The sequence below is a fragment of the Myxine glutinosa genome, chromosome 11 (assembly GCF_964187855.1).
Source record: "Myxine glutinosa chromosome 11, kmMyxGlut1.1, whole genome shotgun sequence".
NCBI lineage: Eukaryota > Metazoa > Chordata > Myxini > Myxiniformes > Myxinidae > Myxine > Myxine glutinosa.
In genome coordinates, this window is record NC_136271.1 from 125,663,305 (window position 1) to 125,687,081 (window position 23,777).

Sequence of the window (23,777 nt, forward strand, 5' to 3'; positions counted from 1 at the left end):
GTGTGTGTGTATGCGTGTATGTTCGTGTATGTGTGTGTATGTGTCTGAGTGTGGCATGTTTTTTGTGGTGTTCTCCTGGGGCTTTCTGTTGTGGAATGTGACACACTAAAGTGATCATTTTGATCTCCTGAGTTAAATAGGATAATTAAGTACAAATAATCCAGAAGAAACCCCATGTTTTAAACACACGCTATGTTAAGGTGTATAGAGCAGTTTAATATTTCCTTCTATGGCATTCCAATAACAAATAAACTCGAACGGTACTTGGTAGAGCATAAACCTCCGCCAGGCTGAACAGTTTATGTTTTGTATCCCACTGATAGGCCGGATCTGGATTCTGACCTGAACCAAAATCTCATCAGCTTGTTCTTGTCACCAAACCAACTCATCCACCAAGTTTAGTCATAACTCGTCCATAACTTCTTTTATATATCGTGTTATATTAATATATCGCTTTTCGTCCGATCTGTCAATGGTGAAGAATCACTTGAAAATTAAATAATTATCGTATCTGAATCCATATTCAGATATTGAAACAAAAAAATTGAACCAATTCTTCCTTGTCAGACACCCAACATCTCGACCAAGATTCATCCAAATCCGTCCATAACTTTTTGAGATGTCCTGCTACGTATCGTTTTTGGCCCGATCTCCCAATGGTGAAAAATCACTTCAAAAATTCTAGTAGCCGGATCCGGATCTTCACCAAAATCTAATCATTTTGTCCTCGTCACATACGCTACATCTATGCAAAATTTCGTCCGATTCCGTCCATAACTCTTTGAGATATATCTTGTTCACAGACAAACAAACTGGCCCGAGCACATCTGGTCTTGGTGAAAGGTAAGCTAATGCTCAAGCACTGCAGCAGGCAGGTATGCTATAAGACGTGAAGACCAATGCAAATTTGGTCCATTGGACCGACGGGCCTACTAGTGGGTATTAAAAAAAACAACTCATTTTCTACTCAACTTTAACCCCTGATATTTTACATCCACATCTCACCTTTTCTATTGGACAGCTCAGTTTCACTTTGAGAGCAGACCAAAAGTTTTCTCTTTCAAATACATCGATTTGGAACTTTTACAAGAACATTAATGCAGATGAGAGGCAGACAGCTCGGTGTTCTTTAAAAATGGGGCGGGGGCAATCATCAATGGGAATCAAATCCAGAAAAACAGTTTAAAGGTAGCACTGAGCTCACCATCCTTCTCGGCTGTCCCAAATAACAGGAAGTTTGATAAAACCCAGAAATTCCTGTTACAACCTGCAGAGCTAAATGAATGATACCTGTGATCTGACATGTTCATGTTATACTGACAATGGAGATGTTTCAATTCAACTCATTTATTTGTCGGATAAGGTTATACAAAAAAAAAAAAAAAAAAAAAATAGTACGTCCTACTTGTCTTGTCCTTGTCTTTCTGCCCAGATCTTTACCATGTATTCACTGGAACGCAATTGAGTACAAAATGTGTGGAATTCGTCCATTCGTTGCTCTTTTCTAGCTGCATAAAAAAATCCTCAAGAGAACTCAATGGAGACCCTTTTGCAGCCAGGAAGAAGACAAATGCTGGTGGCTCTGCCCTCGCCTTGGCAATCGTATGACGTCAGAGTCACGGGTAATGGTCTGATAGGTTCTGGGGTGTGAGCACAAAATAACAATATCCTTCTGAGAAGATTGTGCCTTTGAAAGAGATGACTTTTGGATTGAAAATTTGCTATAAAAATGCAGAGTGCTGCAGCGATATGGCGGCGCTCAGGCTGGCAGATACCTGTGTGCTGCCACCCCAAGCCAGGAGAGTAAACGAGCGCTCATTGGGGACAACTGCCGAGGTGAGGCCAGATGGTTCAAGGGTATAACTTCCATGTCTTGCGACTCGGAAGACAGGGAATCTGCATCCTGAGTGCTGGGGACAAAGAGTCAAGAGAAACTTGTTACATTTCACCGGAGAAACCATATTACTCACATATCCTGGAAACTCCATATCCTGGGCTCCTCCATATCCTGACACTCCTCCATATCCTGAAGGCTCACCCTTCTAATTCGAACCCGCTCGACCTACTCTCTCTGGCCGAGAGGCACACTGGATGGCCAGTCTGTTCGACACAATAAATGTAATCGCAAAAAGGAGTTTCCAACATCATTTTGTTTTGGATTTTAAAAAAATCGTTACACAAAATCTAGGCTCGTGGATGGAAGACCCAGATGACAAAGAGCAATCAGATGACCCAGATGACAAAGACAACAAGAAAGTGCAATCAGAGATTGCAGATCAGAGGTTTTTCCAAGTTGGCGGCCGAACCACATGACATATGACGTCATCATTAACAAATTTTATTCCCCATGGAGAGTTCTTTACAATGAGCCATGTCTCAATTTTTTCTGTTCAGCACTTTTGGAGATTTTGTGGTGCAAAGTTTTGCCGTTTTTCCGAGATGGCGGCCGACCACGTGACTGATGACGTCATCATTAACATATTTTATTCCCCATGGAGAGTTCTTTACAATGAGCCATGTCTCAATATTTTCTGTTCAGCACTTTTGGAGATATAGTGGTGCAAAGTTTTGCCGTTTTTCGAAGATGGCGGCCGACCACGTGACATATGACGTCATCATTAACATATTTTATTCCCCATGGAGAGTTCTTTACAATGAGCCATGTCTCAATTTTTTCTATTCAGGACTTTTGGAGATGTGGAGGTGCAGAGTTTTTCGGTTTTTCCAAGATGGCGGCCGAAGCACGTGACCGATGACGTCATCAATTGGGCACAGTCTATTCCGGTGCAAGACCAATATGTGTGCAAAGTTTGGCGATTCTACGTGCAACGGTGTAGACGTAGTGCTGCAAACAGACAGACAGACAAACAGACAGACAGACAGACAAATGAAAAATCGGTCAGAGACCGAGAACTTGCCGGAATTTACTTTTTTATCGGCCATTTCGGACAAATATGGCGGTCGAACCACGTGACCGATGACGTCATCATTAACATATTTTATTCCCCATGGAGAGTTCTTTACAATGAGCCATGTCTCAATTTTTTCTATTCAGCACTTTTGGAGATATGGAGGTGCAAAATTTTTCGGTTTTTCCAACATGGCGGCCGAACCACGTGACCGATGACATCATCATTAACATATTTTATTCCCCATGGAGAGTTCTTTACAATGAGCCATGTCTCAATTTTTTCTATTCAGGACTTTTGGAGATGTGGAGGTGCAGAGTTTTTCGGTTTTTCCAAGATGGCGGCCGAACCACGTGACCGATGACATCATTAACATATTTTATTCCCCATGGAGAGTTCTTTACAATGAGCCATGTCTCAATTTTTTCTATTCAGCACTTTCGGAGATATGGAGGTGCTAAGTTTTTCGGTTTTTCCAAGATGGCGGCCGACTACGTGACTGATGACGTCATCATTAACATATTTTATTCCCCATGGAGAGTTCTTTACAATGAGCCATGTCTCAATTTTTTCTGTTCAGCACTTTTGGAGATATAGTGGTGCAAATTTTTGCCGTTTTTCCAAGATGGCGGCCGACCACGTGACATATGACGTCATCATTAACATATTTTATTCCCCATGGAGAGTTCTTTACAATGAGCCATGTCTCAATTTTTTCTGTTCAGCACTTTTGGAGATATAGTGGTGCAAAGTTTTGCCGTTTTTCCAAGATGGCGCCCGAAACACGTGACTGATGACGTCATCATTAACATATTTTATTCCCCATGGAGAGTTCTTTACAATGAGCCATGTCTCAATTTTTTCTGTTCAGCACTTTTGGAGATATAGTGGCGCAACGTTTTGCCGTTTTTCCAAGATGGCGACCGAACCACGTGACTGATGACGTCATCATTTACATATTTTATTCCCCATGGAGAGTTCTTTACAATGAGCCATGTCTCAATTTTTTCTGTTCAGCACTTTTGGAGATATAGTGGTGCAAATTTTTGCCGTTTTTCCAAGATGGCGGCCGACCACGTGACATATGATGTCATCATTAACATATTTTATTCCCCATGGAGAGTTCTTTACAATGAGCCATGTCTCATTTTTTTCTGTTCAGCACTTTTGGAGATATAGTGGTGCAAAGTTTTGCCGTTTTTCCAAGATGGCGCCCGAAACACGTGACTGATGACGTCATCATTAACATATTTTATTCCCCATGGAGAGTTCTTTACAATGAGCCATGTCTCAATTTTTTCTGTTCAGCACTTTCGGAGATATAGAGGTGGAAAGGTTTTCGGTTTTTCCAAGATGGCGGCCGAACCACGTCACCGATGACGTCATCAATTGGGCACAGTCTATTCCAGGGCAAGACCAATATGTGTGCAAAGTTTGGCGATTCTACGTGCAACAGTGTAGACGCAGTGCTGCAAACAGACAGACAGACAGACAGACAAACAGACAGACAGACAGACAAATGAAAAATCGGTCAGAGACCGAGGACTTGCCGGAATGTACTTTTTTATCGGCCATTTAGGACAAATATGGCGGCCGAACCACGTGACCGATGACGTCATCATTAACATATTTTATTCCCCATGGAGAGTTCTTTACAATGAGCCATACCTCAATTTTTTCTGTTCAAGACTTTTGGAGATGTGGAGGTGCAGAGTTTTTCGGTTTTTCCAAGATGGCGGCCGACCACGTGACATATGACGTCATCATTAACATATTTTATTCCCCATGGAGAGTTCTTTACAATGAGCCAAGTCTCAATTTTTTCTGTTCAGCACTTTTGGAGATATAGTGGCGCAACGTTTTTCGGTTTTTCCAAGATGGCGCCAGAACCACGTGACTGATGACGTCATCATTTACATATTTTATTCCCCATGGAGAGTTCTTTACAACGAGCCATGTCTCAATTTTTTCTGTTCAGTACTTTCGGAGATATAGAGGTGCAAAGTTTTTCGGTTTTTCCAAGATGGCGGCCGAACCACGTCACCGATGACGTCATCAATTGGGCACAGTCTATTCCAGGGCAAGACCAATATGTGTGCAAAGTTTGGCGATTCTACGTGCAACGGTGTAGACGCAGTGCTGCAAACAGACAGACAGACAGACAGACAGACAGACAAACAGACAAACAGACAAACAGACAGACAAACGAACAGATCAACATACTTGCCGGAAAATTTTTTCCGGCAAGTAACAAACGAACAGATCAACATACTTGCCGGAATCTTTTCCGGCAAGTAACAAACGAACAGATCAACATACTTGCCGGAATCTTTTCCGGCAAGTAACAAACAGACAAACAGACAGACAGACAAATGAACAGATCAACATACTGTAACGATTTTGAGAAGTGTGTAACGATTTTGAGAAGTGTGTAACGAATTTGAGAAGTGTAACGGTTTTTGAGAAGTGTAACAATTTTGGAGGAAGTGTAATGAATGTGAAAACGTTACAATGGAAACGTTACAATGTGAACGTTACAAACGTACGGTACCACCCTGTAATGTAAATAATGGTCGCAGTCAGCGTCCTAGTTAATTGCATGAAATATACACGCAGGTCACGATATATCTTTTAAATAGTGTATTTCCTTATTCCATGTAGGCTAAGTATGTGTTTTCCCACTAGATTGACTTTGCATTGTATCAAACAAAATAAGCGTAGGCCCTTCCAATTTCCCCAAAACCTCCCTTCCAATTGCCTTTCGCATTTTGGCTGGTTTTCTTCAAACCACCATTGGCCACGAGGTAAGGTTGGGGAAGAAAGGCGTGTCTCCACCTCGTCATAAGAAGCAAGGAGTGAACCAGCCCTAACAGCCAATCAACACCGCGGTGAGTGACCCGGTAGGCGTGCCCTCGGAGTCGGCGGCTTGATTTCGCTCGAGGTGATAAAAGCGACTGCAAGGGACTGCTTTACCAGATGGGAGATGAGAGATGACTGGAGATGAGCTGGAGATGACCCTGGGAGAGGAGCAACGAGGCTGCACCAAAGAGAGGCGGTGAGATGCGAAACGCTCCAAGCCAAAGAGGAGAGGTACTCGGCAAGGAGACCAGCTTTGGAGAGACGCGCTGAAAGGAGGGAGACGGCCCCGCCCCAAGAAGGGGAGCAGGTGTGCCGAACCAGCGCGGGACGTCTACCGCGGTGGATACACGACGGAGGGTTTCCCGCCAAAACCGCGAGGGATTGCGAACTGCGCGCTCCCGACCAAGCGATCCATCTCAAGCCTTACCTGCCTGCAATTATCCCCTGTGTAAGTGTGAACGTCCTGTCCTGTTCGTTTGTCTTGGGGCTAAGTAAAAATGAATAGTGTAAGTTAAGGATTCGCTGTGTTACTGCTTCTTCCATCCATTGCTTGTGTGTGTATAATAAAACCTGTTCTTCCTCCGTATTCTTCTTCTTCTTCTTTTTCCTTCTCTTTCGGTCGCTTTAGAGATTTCCCGATTGAATATCTGTGGGGCGATCTGGTCAACGTCGGGTGGAATCGGGTTTTAATCGGGGAGTAACTGTTCGGACGCGGTTAAATACACCACCGCTCGGTCAATATAACATCTAAAAGCCGCGTCTGTAACAATACTTTCCGGAAGTAACAAACGGACTCAAATGCAATACCCTCTCAGGCGAGGGTAAAAAGGCAACAAATGGACAGTGCAGCAGGGAGACAACCAGCAGTCACAACAAACAACAATTGGGGATGCCTCTTCATGGTGGTTGTGCCCCCCAATGCAAATCTGGGGCCAAATCTTCCCCAATCTTCCCTGCTGCCCCATTCTTCAGTGGGGTCATGATCCGAATGCCAATCGGTCCCCATGGACCAGCCCTTTTCATCTTGTCTCTTCGCTGTCTCTCTCTAACTCTGTCGTGGCCCTGACTTTGTGAAGGCGGGGGTACACCATCCTGGATGTGGGGGATTTCTGGGTCGCTCCTGCGAGATCGATTGGCTGTGTGATTCTGCGGACTTGTTTGAGAGGACTGTTTGGGGCGACACAACAACAACAACAACAACAACCACTCAAATGGAGTACCGTAACTGGGGGAAAAGCAAGGAATAGAGCAAACAGTAAGCTGCAAGACGATGGTTGGGTTGGGGGAAGTGGTTAATTGGGGTAGGTAGGAAATCTCATGCGTAGTCATGTTGCAACTGATGTTCAAATAGTGTGTAATTAATAAATGTAGTCACGATGCAAGTGATGTTCAAATAGCACGTGATTGATAAACGTAGTCACGATGCAACTAATGTTCAAATAGTGCGTAATTAATAAACATAGTCACGATGCAAGTGATGTTCAAATAGTACATAAGTAATAAATGTAGTCATGATGCAACTGATGTTCAAATAGTACGTAATTAATAAACGTAGTCACAATGCAAGTGATGTTCATATAGCACGTCATTGATAAATGTAGTCGGGATGCAACCGATGTTCAAATATTGCGTAATTAATAAAGGTAGTCATGGTGCAACTTATGTTCAAATAGTACGTAATATAATAAACATAGTCACGATGCAAGTGATGTCCAAACTTTACGTGATTAATGAACATAGTTACGATGCAAGTGATGTTCAAATAGTACGTAATTAATAAACATAGTCACGATGCACCTGATGTTCAAATAGTGCGTAATTAATAAACATAGTCACGGTGCAAGTGATGTTCAAATAGTGTGGAATTAAGAAATATATTCACGATGCAACAAACATTATGTAATTAATAAACGTAGTCATGATGCAACTGATGTCCAAACTTTACGTGATTAATAAAGGTAGTCACGATGCAAGTGATGTTAAAATAGTGCATAAGTAATAAACGTAGCCACGGTGCAACTGATGTTCAAATAGTACGTAATTAATAAACGTTGTCACGATGCAAGTGATGTTAAAATAGTGCATAAGTAATAAACGTAGCCACAGTGCAACTGATGTTCAAATAGTACGTAATTAATAAACGTAGTCACAATGCAAGTGATGTTCAAATAGCACGTAATTAATAAACGTAGTCACGATGCAACTGATGTTCAAATAATGCATAATTAATAAACGTAGTCACGGTGCAACTAATGTTCAAATAGTGCCAAATTAATAAACATAGTCACGGTGCAACTGATGTTCAAATAGTGTGTAATTAATAAACATAGTCACGATGCAACTGATGTCCAAACCTTACGTAATTAATAAACGTAGTCATGATGCAACTCATGTTCAAACCTTACGTAATTAATAAACATAGTCATGATGCAACTCATGTCCAAACCTTACGTAATTAATAAACGTAGTCAGGATGCAACTGATGTCCAAACTTTACGTGATTAATAAACGTAGTCACAATGCAACTGATGTTCAAATAATGCATAATTAATAAATGTAGTTACGGTGCAACTGATGTTCAAATAGTATGTAATTAATAAACGTTGTCACTGTGCAACTGATGTTCAAATAGTACGTAATTAATAAACGTAGTCACGATGCAAGTGATGTTCAAATAGCACGAGATTGATAAACGTAGTCACGATGCAACTGATGTTCAAATAGTGCATCATTAATAAACGTAGTCACGATGCAACTGATGTTCAAATAGTGCGTAGTTAATAGATGTAGTCACGATGCAACTGATGTGCAAACAATGCGTAATTAATAAACGTAGTCACGGTGCAACTGATGTTCAAATAATGCGTAATTAATAAACGTAGTCACGGTGCAACTGATGTTCAAATAGTATGTAATTAATAAACGTAGTCACGGTGCAAGTGATGTTCAAATAATACGTAATTAATAAACGTTGTCATTGTGCAACTGATGTTCAAATAGTACGTAATTAATAAACGTTGTCACGGTGCAACTGATATTCAAATAGTACGTAATTAATAAACGTTGTCGCGATGCAAGTGATGTTCAAATAGTGCGTAATTAATAAACGTAGTCAGGATGCAACTGATGTTCAAATAATGCGTAATTAATAAACGTAGTCAGGATGCAACTGATGTTCAAATAATGCGTAATTAATACACATAGTCACGATGCAAGTGATGTTGAAATAATGCGTAATTAATAAATGTAGTCACGATGCAAGTGCTGTTCAAATAGCACGTGATTGATAAACGTAGTCACGATGCAAGTTATGTTCAAATAGCACGTGATTGATAAACGTAGTCACGATGCAACTGATGTTCAAATAATGCGTAATTAATAAACGTAGTCATGATGCAACAGATGTTCAAATAATGAGTAATTCATAAACGTAGTCACAATGCAACTGCTGTTCAAATAATGCGGAATTAATAAACGTAGTCACGGTGCAACTGATGTTCAAATAATGCGTAATTAATAATCGTAGTCACGATGCAACTGATGTTCAAATAATGCGTAATTAATAAACGTAGTCACGATGCAAGTGATGCTCAAAGAGTGCGTAATTAATAAACGTAGTCACGGTGCAACTGATGTTCAAATAGTGCATAATTAATAAATGTAGTCACGGTGCAACTGATGTTCAAATAGTTCGTCATTAATAAACGTAGTCATGATGCAACTGATGTTCAAATATTGCGTAATTAATAAGAGTAGTCACGATGCAACTTATGTTCAAATAATGCGTAATTAATAAACATAGTCATGATGCAACTGATGTTCAAATACTGCGTAATTAATAAATGTAGTCACGATGCAACTGATGTTCAAATAATGCGTAATTAATAAACGTAGTCACGGTGCAACTGATGTTCAAATAGTGCAAAATTAATAAATGTAGTTATGGTGCAACTGATGTTCAAATAGTACGTCATTAATAAACGTTGTCACTGTGCAATTGATGTTCAAATAGTACGTAATTAATAAACGTAGTCACGGTGCAACTGATGTTCAAATAGTACGTAATTAATAAATGTAGTCACGGTGCAACTGATGTTCAAATAATGCGTAATAAATACACGTAGTCACGATGCAAGTGATGTTCAAATAGTGCGTAATTAATAAACGTAGTCACGATGCAACTGATGTTCAAATATTGCGTAATTAATAAGCTTAGTCACGGTGCAACTGATGTTCAAACCGAACGTAATTAATAGACATAGTCACAGTGCAACTGATGTTCAAACAGTACATAGTAAAGAGACACAATTACGTAAGTTAACTTTTCCACAGACAGACACAAAGACTTGAATGAATTTTTATGGTATAGATTATAGATTATGAGTACGGATATATAATAGGGGTTTGTCTTTGAATATTTAATTGGTGCTTGTAGTATCATTTGTGCTGGCATAACTAAGCACCTCTCTTAACCACTTGCTGTGTTCGCCAAGCATCTAGGAGAGCAGACGGAGAAGCAGGAAAAGCAAGGACAGAATTGATATCTTGCCATCTTCGCCCATTGCTGATCCAGGGTCAAGGCTGGACATAACTTTTTCTACCTTAAAAAGAGTCTAATTGACAGTAGGGACAGCATGATCAGGGTTGAGATTATGATTTTTGGAGGGAAACGTTGAGTTGACACATCCATCCCTGTCTCGAGCGTTCTGAAGTTATATCATTTGAGTCGAGGGATGGGATGGAGGAGTAGCTGGGTAGCATACCCAAAAACATGGACTTGACAAGGCAATGTTAGGACTTTGATGAAGAAGAATGTTTGGAGAAGTCAGCTTTGCAAGATGGTGGTTTCCAGGCTTGCTCATGATGGACACACTTTTTGCGAACTTGCTGGAGTCACCAAAAGTTGCCCTCAGTTGGGTTAGTCTTTCACATTGAGAAATCAGACTGGTTGACTTCAACTGCCTCATCATAGGCCTCAGTGTACCAGAGCCGAGAGGACAGATAAGATAGCCACAGATGGGATGAAAGGTGAAATAATTTCCAGTTGGAATCAATATCAATTGCAGTGGAGATTGGAGTGCAATCCTTTTCTGTATGGCAGCTGTCAGATATAGGCCTCACATTTCACACAATGAGGGCAATGGGATGCGAGAGAGGTGGGGTGTGAGAGGAGGCACAGAGGGTTCACGAGCAGGCATTCCAGGATTGATTTGATAATCTTGAGCTTGCTTGAACGTCATTGATATAAGGGCAGTTAAAAGCATTTCTGCAAATGATAAAAAAGAGAAATAGTGCTGTAAGATTACAACAGGGCATGGGATGTGGAATGGCAGGAAGGATATATGGGGAAGTGTGGGGTGGATGCACAAGGTGAGGAACGGAGAATAAGGTATCAAAGAGAAGAGAATGGTAAGGGATTAACAGGAAACGATACATCAAAAATAGAATACAAGCATAATGGATAGGCCAAGAGTCCCACATGAGGCTGCACACGCAACAAAAAATGCAGAGTGTGTAGTAAGGGTAGGGAAGGTTAATATATCCCAGTCGAGGGTGTGAATAAGTTTGTCAATGCCATTTCTTTTTATTTTCTGATTTAAAAAGATATATTAAGTTCTGAATCAAAAACAAAGGTTCTGTAATATTAACAGTGAAATAAAGAATTGTGGAGACCAAATACTTTCGTCAATTTCAACATATATTTAGAGAAGAGTTATTTGCAAAAAGTGCAAGGGTGCCAATATTTTTGTTTGTATATATATATATATATATATATATATATATATATATATATATATATATATATATATCTATAATTCCATTAATCTCTGTGTGTATGTGTGTATGTGTGTATGTGTGTACGTGTGTATGTGTGTTTGTATGTTTGTCTGTGACCGCTGTTTCTCGACAACCACGGGTCCGATATACTTTAAACTTGCCAGGTATATTGCTGGGGACCCGAGGATGTGCCTTTTCAAGGTTTCATATTAATCGGACAAGTACTTACCGAGCTATGGCGATTTCTTTACCAAACACCGCAAGCCGTTCGCTTTGGACCAAACCATTTCATGTAAATAGAGGGGGGGGTTCTGTGGTCGTTGCGAATGGACCAAACCATTCATGTAAATAGAGGGGGGGGTTCTGTGGTCGTTACTGCCACGTGGTTTCAAAGTTTTTTTTTGTTGTTGTTGTTTGCACGCATGTTTTTTTGCACCCACGTACGGGCACGCCCTAGGATGTTTACACACACACACCCCTACACAAATTTTTTTTTTTTTTTTTTTTTGGCAAGGAACGGGCACCCACGTACGGGCATGTCCTAGCTTATATATAGTACGGGCATGCCCTAGTATATATAATTCCAGTAATCTCTGTGTGTGTGTGTGTCTGTGTGTTTGTTTGTCTGTGACCGCTGTTTCTCGACAACCACGGGTCCGATATACTTGAAACTTGCCAGGTATATTGCTGGGGACCTGAGGATGTGCCTTTTCAAGGTTTCATATTAATCGGAGAAGTAGTTACCGAGCTATGGCGATTTATTTACCAACCGTTCGCTTTGGCTTTGCAAATGGACCAAACCATTTCATGTAAATAGAGGGGGGGGGGTTCTACCGTACTCGCAAGCCGTTCGCTTTGGCTTTGCGAATGGACCAAACCATTTCATGTAAATAGAGGGGGGGGGGGGGTTCTGTGGTCGTTACTGCTTAGTGGTTTCAAAGTTTTTTTTTGTTGTTGTTGTTTGCACGCATGTTTTTTTGCACCCACGTACGGGCACGCCCTAGTTTAAAACAATAACCTTTTTACCTTTTGACAATAATAATTGCTATTTCCCTCAAACAACAATAATAATACATGGAATCAAAAATGTTTACAGTGGATGAAAACCACAACAACGGAAGTGACGAATCCGTAACATATTGTTACGGATCCGGGGGACGGCACTCCCGTTAGCAAGGGGGGTTTAATCCCCTTGTCCTGTTAAGCTGGCCGTCCGACAGGTCCTGGAGCTATCTCGCCACTTCCGGTCAGCGCTGAATAGGGTAGTAGGCCAATTCTTCCTATGACTTAAGTACCAGCACCTTCCGGTAAGCGAGGAAATGAGCCCCGCCTGTAATGGACATGCCGAGCGAAGCGAGCCACGACTCAGGCCGTTAACAAAAGACTAACCCCAATTATAAAGCGGTTCGACCAAAATGGTGCCACAGGTACTCAATTGAAAGAAATCACGAAAGCGATCGGACGAGAATGAAACCAAAGAATAAGAAGGAACAGGTATTTATAAATTATTTACAACAAACCAAAGGAAGAGAAGGGTCGAAAGTAATATACAGAAGAAGAAGACACAGAGCAAACCTTAAAACAAGCTTAATTATGGAACCCCAGACAACACATCTGCCCTTCTTTCCTGTGTTGTGAAATACAAGGTGTCTTCGTATTTCTCTAGAAGTTTTATCTTTAGCCAATGCTTTGAATAAGAAAGGCTCTTCTCTGGTGACTGATCAAACTCCTGCAGCTTTTCATGGACTTGGTCCATGTTCATTACCCCATGCTCTAATTCTGAGTCTAACCATTCGCAGAATTCAATAAAAACTGCCTCTCGCTCCTCATCAATACTCCTCTGTCCTCTCTTCCTTTTTCCTTCCTCATCAGTCTTGGACAAACCGTCACCTCTCGCAAACATAAGTTTGCATCGCAAATGGTACAGTGTTTCTTCTGCTACCAAGTCGTTGATCCCTTCCAGGCGTCCAGTGACTTCAGTGCCCCAGTCATCCCCGCGACTCCGCGCTGTCTTCAGCAAGCTTGCCTTCAGTGTATCTGCAGTCAAATTATCTGGCACTCTGTATTTCTTTCTAGCTTGTGCTGGATTATTTTTGTAGAGCTGGGCTGGTTGGTTGCAAAGAATGCATACATCCTTATGCAGGAGGTCAACTGACTGTGATCTTCTAGAACTGCAGCCAGTTGATGAACTGAACTCACAAGTCGTGCGTCTTCTCTTCAACTTTGATGACTCTTTCTCTGCCTTTGATGCTTGAGCTGACTTCTTGGTGGTTGCAAAAAAGTTGTTGTACAGATCATTTTTACACTTCTGGTGGTACCTCAGTTTTCCTTCCTTTTGAGCCTCCTTCATACGTTCCACAACAGTAACATTTTCGACAGTTTCTGCTTGTTTCAATAAAGTTGAGTATCCCTTTGGAGTTGCCTGTATGAGCCTTTCAGCTGGTGTATCCGAGCGTGCACAGATGAAGCAATTGAGCACAGGTGGAGTAACGTCTTCATCCATATTGCTAGACTCCATGTCCTGCAAAGTAGAAAATGAGATATATTTAGAAATTATTTTTCCACAAAGGAGTGTCTGTGGTGAAATATAAATGTTAACAATCAACTCAGAATCATGAAAAACCCTTATTTGACCCCTCATAAGTTACTTAAGGGCCGATTTTAAAAAATAAAAATTCTCGAAAATAATTTTTCGGTACCCGAATTCAACAGCTTTTTTTCTGGGTTTCCCACGGGAGTTGAACTTCAACATTTTAACACATGTTATTACACACCTTTACAAACATATTGGTGAAGAAATTTTTTGGTAACAATTTAGTTAACAGATTTTCATGTTTCCCTTACTATACGTGAACGTACCCGTTTGTTTGCGAACAGGTACGTTTTTCATGGAAGTCCTTCACGAACTTGCTGTCCATGATGTGCGACTGAAGGTGCTACAGGAATGTGGAATTTATTGGTTTCATGCTTAAGCATTCGCCGTATCTGCATTGCCTGTTTGCTTCTGGCCTCCCACCCGTGCGTAGCACGGGTATTTCTCTAGTCTTTGTAAACTTGCGGTCTCTGTTCTTTCTTCTATGCATGTCCATGCTGTGATTTTGAATTCACCTGAAAATATACTATATTAATTATCGTGAATGTCTCCAGAAGTCGGAACTATGTAGATGATGACAAGATAATTAATGATCACATTTCGAAGGCCTATAATCACTCAGTAATCCTTGTGATTGGATCACAGAAACATGGCGTATCTTCATTCCCTGGCAAATTCAATTGGACCTCTCGGACTTTTTTCCGAGACCACAGATTGTGATATACCCCCATTTTAAGTTGCAGGAAATGTGTACTATGTGGACTTGATCACAAGCCTCCACCAATATTCCAGGTGTCCACGTTACTCATATTCCGTGCTCCTTGTTCTGCCAATTGATGGCATTCCGAAGGCAAGTCTAGTTGGGATTGTTCCAGTGGGAACATGACCCACAGTTAATCTACACAACAACTGGGCTGCCAGCCTTGGATGCCAACTCAAGCAGGTTTTGGTGATCAAGCATAGGGAATTGAATTACTTTGGAATGTTCATGCTGCAGAGCAACGCACTGCGGAAATCCTTGTTCAAAGTGATGTTTCAGCAAAGAAGAGGAGAATGTTCACAATTTCCCCCATTCCAAGTTGTTCATTAGGGTAATGAGTTGTTTGTCTTTAGGAGCTGATAGAGCACACCCCCCCCCCCTCCCCTCAGGCTCCCTTTTATGTTTCTGTATAATTTGGACTTCATATGTAACTTTTGGCCATTAAATGTTATTATACTACCAACTTTCCCTTTATTATTCCTCAGGGCAGGATGTTTCAGTTTGTTCATGGTGCCAGCGATAACATTCGCCTTCTCTTCATTGCAAGACTCTGGGATCTTTAACGTCGACCAACTAACATCCGGCCGATGAGACACACGACAGGTGGGAGTGGGACACCTGCAGGTGGACACCTGGCAGACGTCCATTAACAATATTGTAGTTGACAGTATTGTCGGAAATCAAACCCCAGTTAGACATATCAGGTAAGTGCAAAACCTCTGCAACATTACCTCCACACCATCCTGTGAAGATTCTGGTATTAAGAAGAAAGTATTATCTGAAAACTTGTTTTTGAGATTCTGAATCAGACTCTCCTTTCAATGCACTGCAACCATTATAATTATCCATGACAGTCAGAATGTGACAAATCGGTTTTTCATAAACCTTCATCTCCTCTCCCTGCAAGGCTGGAGTGCCCCAAGGTAGTGTTCTGGGCCCAATCCAATTCCGGATCTTCATCAATGATCTCTCTGACTGGAAAATCCCCTTTATTATTTGCTGATGACTCCACCTTCTGCCATGACATCCCTCATGCTTCAGACAGGCGGGCTGCAGCTTCTGCCCTCTCTTTAGATCTTAATAAAATCACATGATGGTCAAACACTTGGAACATGTCTTTCATTCCAAACAAATGTCACACACACATTATCTCTCTCCAAAAGGACCACCTGGAAAACCCTCCTATCTAATTTCCTAACAATCTTCTTGAAGAAGTTCAGTCATTCAAACTCCTGGGTCTCACTATCAGCAATGATCTCTCCTGGGCAAATCACATTTCAAAGTTGGTCTCCAAAGCCAGGCTGGGCATCCTCTGTCAAACAAAGTCCTTATTTTGCACACCTGAACTCGTATCCACCTACAAGGCTTTCATCCGCAGCTTGGAGTACTGCTCTCCCCTCTGGGCTGGCTCCCCTGCCTCACATCTTGTTCAGCTAAACGCCATGGAGACCAAGCATTTCAAGAGTATTGGAAACTCCCGTGCTGAAGCTGAGTCTATGGGTTTACCTTCGCCATCGTACACAGGTCGGGAGTCTCTCTGTCGTCTACTGCCTCATTTCTGGTCTCACATCTGGCAAACCCTCCTATCTCTTTCCATACTTTTCACAGGCACTTCCACATGCCTCATCTATAAAAGGGGCCATATAATTATTATGACTTCAAATATAATGGAACCCCCACCACAATATGCTATGTAATCTTCAAGCAGGTGAGCAAGGACTTTACCAGGCTTAGTGGTGTAATGGTCACAGTGTCTGCTCTGAGTCTGGGAGGTGGGGGGTTGGTGGTGTTGGAGAATTATAAGCCAAATAATTATTCAACGGTGTTTTCTGAGCAGGGGAGATAGTAGGCGAGTTATCGCTGGCACCCTGACCAAATTATTTTATTTCTCAAGGACTCCAGGTAGAAGTCATGCACTGTTGTGCTCTTACAGAAACAATGTCTTGCTACAAACCAAGTAATGATAAAATCAATTTGGTGTACTTTTTAATAAAGGTACTGTAATTATTTCTTTATGAATAAGGATGATATAGCTAGATATATTGTGCTTTGAAATATATTTATATATATCGAATGAATGTTTTCAAATGAATTATTTTGAAGGACATTAATATGAAGCTCTCAGACTCTGAGTGGCACCAGGATCTGCTTGTCTAATCTGCATGAACAATGCTCTGCATTCTTGAAACTATTTGCAAAGGCTTGTACGCCCTCTGTGACTCCTAGAGGTCAAATTGACCATTGTAAACTCTGAAAGTTAATCAGCTTTGAATGCAACTTTATCCTGGCTGTTGTTTTGCAAATCTGCATATCTTTCCTTTACAGCGGAGGTCAAATTAACTTGGTGGGCGGCATGGAGCAAACGTTGTTTTTTTGTAAATTGCAATCCGAGGGGGATGGCTGTGTTCCCTATGAATGAATGGTCTTGTGGGGGACGGGTTTACGTGTATCTTTTCTTCCCCTCCCACCTATTCAAATCATGATTGTATAAAAGCTGTGTTTGAAAACCGAACAGGAGAGCAAGCTATGATGTCGGACAGGCATCAGGTTCGTCTCTCCTATCAATAATGTGCACATTATGATAGTTTGCGCTGTAAATAGATGTTTTAAATAAAACGATTCAATGGACCTTTGAGCCGGTGGTCTTTGGGGAATAAGACCCCTGATTTCCTTCCACAGTGGTTCCAACCCTGGCTGAGGTATTTAAAAATTGCATGTTTAAAAAAAAACAAGACCAAAAGTCTAACAGCGACGTAGCCGGGCTTGTAAAATACTATAAACCACAAACACATATGATTAGCTTTTTAAACAGTCGTTAATGCTGTTTATAACGCCAAACAAAGTTTTACTTACAGAATAGAGCTAAGATCTACTTTAATCTATATACCCCACAATGGTTGGAGTCGTGCTCATTTACCAAGCAGCTAGCTAGCGCTTGCCAAGCCTGCCGTTCCTTAAGGGTTTTGAATGGAGTGCTAGCTCGAATGCTTAAACCACTTGGCGATCTCTCCACAGGAACCTTGGTAATGCCTTAGTCACACATGATGCTGCCGCCGCACGGTTCTGCGGTCTGCAGATGGGATTTTTACAAATCGTACGGCTTTGCGGGCTGCGGCAGCAGTGTTCACAAATGTTACGGGGTCCGCACGGCAATCGTAAAAGTCATGAAATCAAAATGCGTGAGGAGACCACAAGGCAAACCGTGAGGCGCCCTCACGGCGACCGCAAGGCAATCGCAAGGTGCCCGCACGGTTGTTGCGGTTGTCATGGTTGCCATTAGGCCATCGTACGGCAGCACTAAAGTCACTGCACGGCCGCCGTACGATATTTAGAACATCGTATGGCCATCTCACGGAGGCCGCAAGACCTTGCGATACTACATGCGGTGGGGTTGCGGCCTACGGCCTAGCGATTTCCGAAAATAAAGTTTAATGTCAAATTAAAAAAATCGTAAGCCCCTGCGACAAGCAAAAAACCTTGAGATCGCCTCACTGCTACCGTATCTACCGTGCGGCCACCGCACGGTTATGGCAATTTTGGGGACTTACGGCTGCCGCCAACACGCCGCAGGCCATTTGTGACCGAGGCATAAATGAACACACCCAATGTTCTTGAGACCCGACCATAGATATACTGTAATCTATATACCCCAAAGAGGAATGACCCTTTCTGCAGCTCCCGTAGTGAGCGGGTGTAGGCCCACTTGTAAATTAAAATGTCGGTCTGTGGAGTCAGCCGTCGTAATGACATCATAGACGTAATGGACAACAAACACAGCAAAACTGCCGCTACTTTAATATGCAGACGATGATACATTTTAACTTCCAGTACGTTTGCAGTCACTACGAAGGGATTAGTGTTACGAGTACATTTACTATAATATTAACACTACGTTATCATTATTTCGAAATTGATATTACTATAAAATAACCGAGGCAAATTCCTTACTTCCGCGTTATTAATATTCGTGCCAAACAACGCTCATCATTGAACATGAACCATACACCGCTTCAATCTGTTAACTTTGTATTCATGGCATTGGGATTAAAGTGTTATGGTTACATTTACTATATTATGATTATTACGAAAACAATACGACTGAAACGATACACTACTGCATGAAGAAACCTGGGCTTAATTTGTCCGAAGCGTTCCGAAGGTGAGGCCTAACACCTAAGGCCTATACGTACCATACTGTATTGTTGGAAGAGCCGTAATGTCTATGCTTTCGATATTTGATGGTCATTTTAACAATCGGTTTGTTTGTGTTTAACACTGAATGAAAAAACGTAAAGGTAGAGCATGGCGATTGTCATATGTGACAGGTTCGACGATATGTTTGGCCTGAACAAAATTGGAATTAAAATGGCGGAGTGTGGAGAGTCAGCCACCATACCGCTGTAAAGACATCAGACGTAATCACATCACCGTGTCATGTGAGCTCCTCAGCTCTGATTGGTATATGTTTGAAGGGACATACATACATACATACATACATACATACATACATACATACATACATACATACATACGGACGGACAAACACTGTTCTAGACGGCTTTGCCCTATGGGCTACGCCATAAAAATGGTACTCCCTTGCTTGATGCTCAGCATTTAAAAAGGTCAGAGCACTGATGATCAACCTCAAATTGACAACCATTGATCCTAAGGTGTTGATGGGCCTACTAGCCTCCTCCTGCGTTGAAGTCCTGTGAGGGGACATATATACATGTACATATACATACTGTATACATATACGTATATATACACCATATAAAATACAATGTCGGCTTGTGTTTGTACAGATGTCTGTCCCCCTTCATAAGGGTAGGTTTTAATGACCAATCTTTTAACACGAATGTGTGTTCACTACGGTCTATTTTTGAGGATAAAACAAACTCGAAAAACATTTTATATAAAGGAGTAATTATGTCTCTTCTATTGGAATTGTAGACGGTGGCTTGTAAACCGAGCTTCAAGGGCGGTGTACAGAAGCGTTTTAAAAATAACAATAAATACAAGGAGCAGGGAAGTGAAATCTGCTGCACGTGATGAGTGTTCATTTGAATCCATAGTTAATGGCCCTAATTATTCATATTCCAGAGGACCAAATGAGGTATCGTTGTAATTGTCTTGAATTTGGAAATGCATTCATGCAGATTTTTATTTGACTAAACCTCTCCAAGAATTCTGAGAAGTGTTGAAATTGATATTTTTCAAATGTTAAGCAACATTTCTCATTTTAATGATTATGCAAATGAGCTAATTAACATAACAACATTAGATAATAAAGGAGAAATGCATAACCTCTATTTTGCACCAGTTTTGTTATTCTATCTTTAAGATTTAGCAAGATATGCCTGATTTACTGATCTCGGTGCAATGGTTCAATTTTCGATAGATTGCCATAGAAACGGCTCAATTTAATATCGTGAAAATGAGTTACTTTTCTGGGAACATTATTTTTTCCATTCAGTTGATCCTTGTGAACAATTTGGTGTCCATGAAAATTTGTCCTGGGTTGGGGGTCTGGGTACCTTCACTGACCCCCACCCTAGATCTCTTGCACTCAAGGAAACATGTGACTGAAAAATGAGAGGACAAGACACAGAGAGAAAATCTGCTCCGTGGCCAATACATGCTTATGTGGTTCTGGTCTTCATTTGGGTTCAGCGAACTAGCATGGGGCTTTACCACGCTGCGCCTTGTGTGCTGGTACCAACCACGTTATCCACACACCAGCTCTACAATTAAAGACCCAGGACAAAAGAAGCATGAACTCAGGTAGGCGAAACACCATGGATCACAAGCAGCACACAGCAACCCATAAGCAGTAGGAACCACCGAGCTGTTCGAGTTAGGGTGTGTGCACTTGTATTATTTCCTGCAGGGGCTGATCAAAGCATCCGTGGCACGCGCCCATTGGTCGACGTGTCTGACACACGATGACTTCTGGGCTGCGCTGATTGGCTGGGAAGCTAGAGAAATTCCACACCACGGAAAGTCCGATGGCCTTGAGCCTGCCAGATGGCCATATACGGACACGTTTCTGATGCATCTCGTGTCCTTGCGGTAATCCCACGGATCGGATCGTGCTCGTGGGGCATGCCGATTGGCTGTGAACAAAATAATAAATGCCATAGAAGTACAGACAACAGCGGTGAAGGTTAAATAATGTAGAGTGAGAGGAAAGGCAGGGCATCAATACAGGCACTGTAACAGGGGAGATTAGGTATTTCCCAACACGAGGTTGACAGACCTTATTTGCATTCACAGAATTACATCACACTTACTCCTACAGGTACGATGAAATAATATTTTAATCTATCACCCATTTTAGCCCGAGACCAGATCTGCCACAATAATGATGCAGAAATGGCTTAAAGGGGTTCAGATTGTATAACTTAGAAATAGTTATTCCATTAGTTCATGTATTAGTATAACTAGCAACGGTACCCGCCATACGGGTGAGGCTTCAATTGGGAAACCCAAATGAAAAGGCAAAACATCAGAAATTGAAGGCTTTTTTATTTTAAACAATTCATATAAACATCCGTTGAATCATATCACACGCAAATCATCAAAATCTAAATAGTACATGGTGCCCATTTTGAAAAAAGATTGAATTCTGCAAAACGGAAGCGGCCGCTACACGTCTTTCTCAGTCGCACGTTTATGTGTGAAGAGTGCGCACCGAATCTGTAACACGGAAGCGGCCGCTACACCTGTTTCTCAGTCGCTTTGCACACGCTGCCGTGTTACTTCGGAGCCGCACGTTTATATCGGTAGAGTTCGTCAGGAGTCGATCTACTTTCTCCTGGTACGTAAAATTTCAACAAAAGCCACATCACTGTACATATTGGTAAATATTATTCCATCGTGTTTGGAAAAACTTGAAAATTTGAAAAAACAATAAACCCTATTTTACTCCAGGGAATCCTAGGATTACCCACCCAAAATATCGTTGCAATCGGTTCAGCCGTTTTTGCGGTACCTTCGAACGGACAGACAGACGGACGGACGGACATTTGGTGAATTATAGTGGTATAATAATAATAATAATAATGCATTTATTTTATATAGCGCTTTTCAGGAAGCCCAAAAACGCTTAAATATATTTGGAATAATAGTGAGGTGATAAAGGATTATGCATCGACATTTGTATGGAAAGTATAATAGCTTCCCTCCCAAACGTTTGCGTCTAAATCTGCTTCCCCTTGAAACCTTTTTTGATGTTCTATATTTTTATAATTCTATTTTTTTTTTGGTACAGTATATTATATTTCTAATATGTTCTATTTTTATCCATCTTATGTGTTTTATCGAGGAGTCGGGCCATGCAAGAGCAGGGACAGGTTAGTTTTGGTGCCAAAAACCAAGCCTCAAACATTCAGCAAGAGTCGAGATGTTCGGGGAAGGGTTTCCCAATAATTTACGGCCAAATCACCAACCTGTGTGAGGAAGACAGAGCGGGGTGACATCACAAGGTGGGGTGTCCCAGGTGCCCATGTAAGGCCCACACACCCACAATGAGTATCTGGTTGTTCAGAGGTCGCATCATGGCTCGTTGGGAGTCCAGTCCAGGAGAGGTCACATTGTCGTCGTGGTCCAGTCTAGTTCACCAGGTCCAGTCCCGTTTAAGAACGTGTGGCACAGAACGCCAAGCTGCGGGGCCTGCACAATCGCTTTTCCACCTCTTGCCTGCCTGAGAATGACTGGGCTCCTATTGGTGCGGCATATGTACTGTCCCCCCCCCCCCCCCCCCCACCGGGCTGCGGAGAAGTTTACTTTATAAAGAGCATCACGGTGCCCATACAGCCCACAGCTGGCATTTCTGTCTCGTCCTTCTGGGCCATCTACTGCGGTGTGCTTGAGGGCTCATTAAGGTATCGTTTACTTTAGGCTCTTCTGTCCATACGAAACCCTGGGTACCTACTTTGACATCTGTAAATACAGTAAGTTATTGTTAATAAAGTCTTTGCTGTTTCCTTTTCTCCCTCCCCTTTACTTGAATACACCCATGAATGCACTGGGTCTCGTTTGAGTTTTGGAGTCACCACGATCACAAAGCCATACAGGCTTACAAGTCCTATAAAGGACAGATGCATTCCAAATATTCAAGTCCAAACCCATTCCCCATCGACCATGAGGAACTGCTGGGTCATGAGTCGCCATTTTGAATGGCTCGTTGGGAGTTGTGCTCACCCCCGTCCCTCTCCTTCTCCCCCACCCCCCCGAGCCTCCCGCCCGATTAGTGAAATTATCCATGGGCGTGAATGCACACATATAACACACATATATACTGCATACACATGCATAACATAACACACACATATATATATACGATATAAGAGAGCCGTTGGTCTGTGTCACCATTTTTTTCAGAGACGGCTGAACGGATCTTCGTCAAACTTTCAGAGGTTCATCAATGAGTGCCTGGGAGTGTTATAGGGGGGGAAAAAAAAAGAAAAAAAAAAAAGAGTTCGCCTTTTAAAAAATATATAATAAAAAAATCGCTCTGTAGTGCCTAAACCCTTTTGATTAATGACAGTTATATACAAGTACACATTCGCATAATAAATACAAACCAATCACCAAACATTTGAACACGGATGATAAAACAATTCCGGAAGCAGTCGAAGTTGGTGGTAAGGCTTCTTCTTCTTCCTGACCGTCATCATACTCAACTCAGAAACGTGATGAACGGCACATTCACCAACATGTATTCAACAAAAAGGTGAAATGATGATGTGACATTTATGATGGATTCTGATTTGGATGTAATTGCTTTTCCATTATATTTGCCGTCATTTGTTAATGTTTCTTTTTCGCTTGAGCAACGCCGGGTACTCCAGCTATAAATACTTGGAAACTTTAC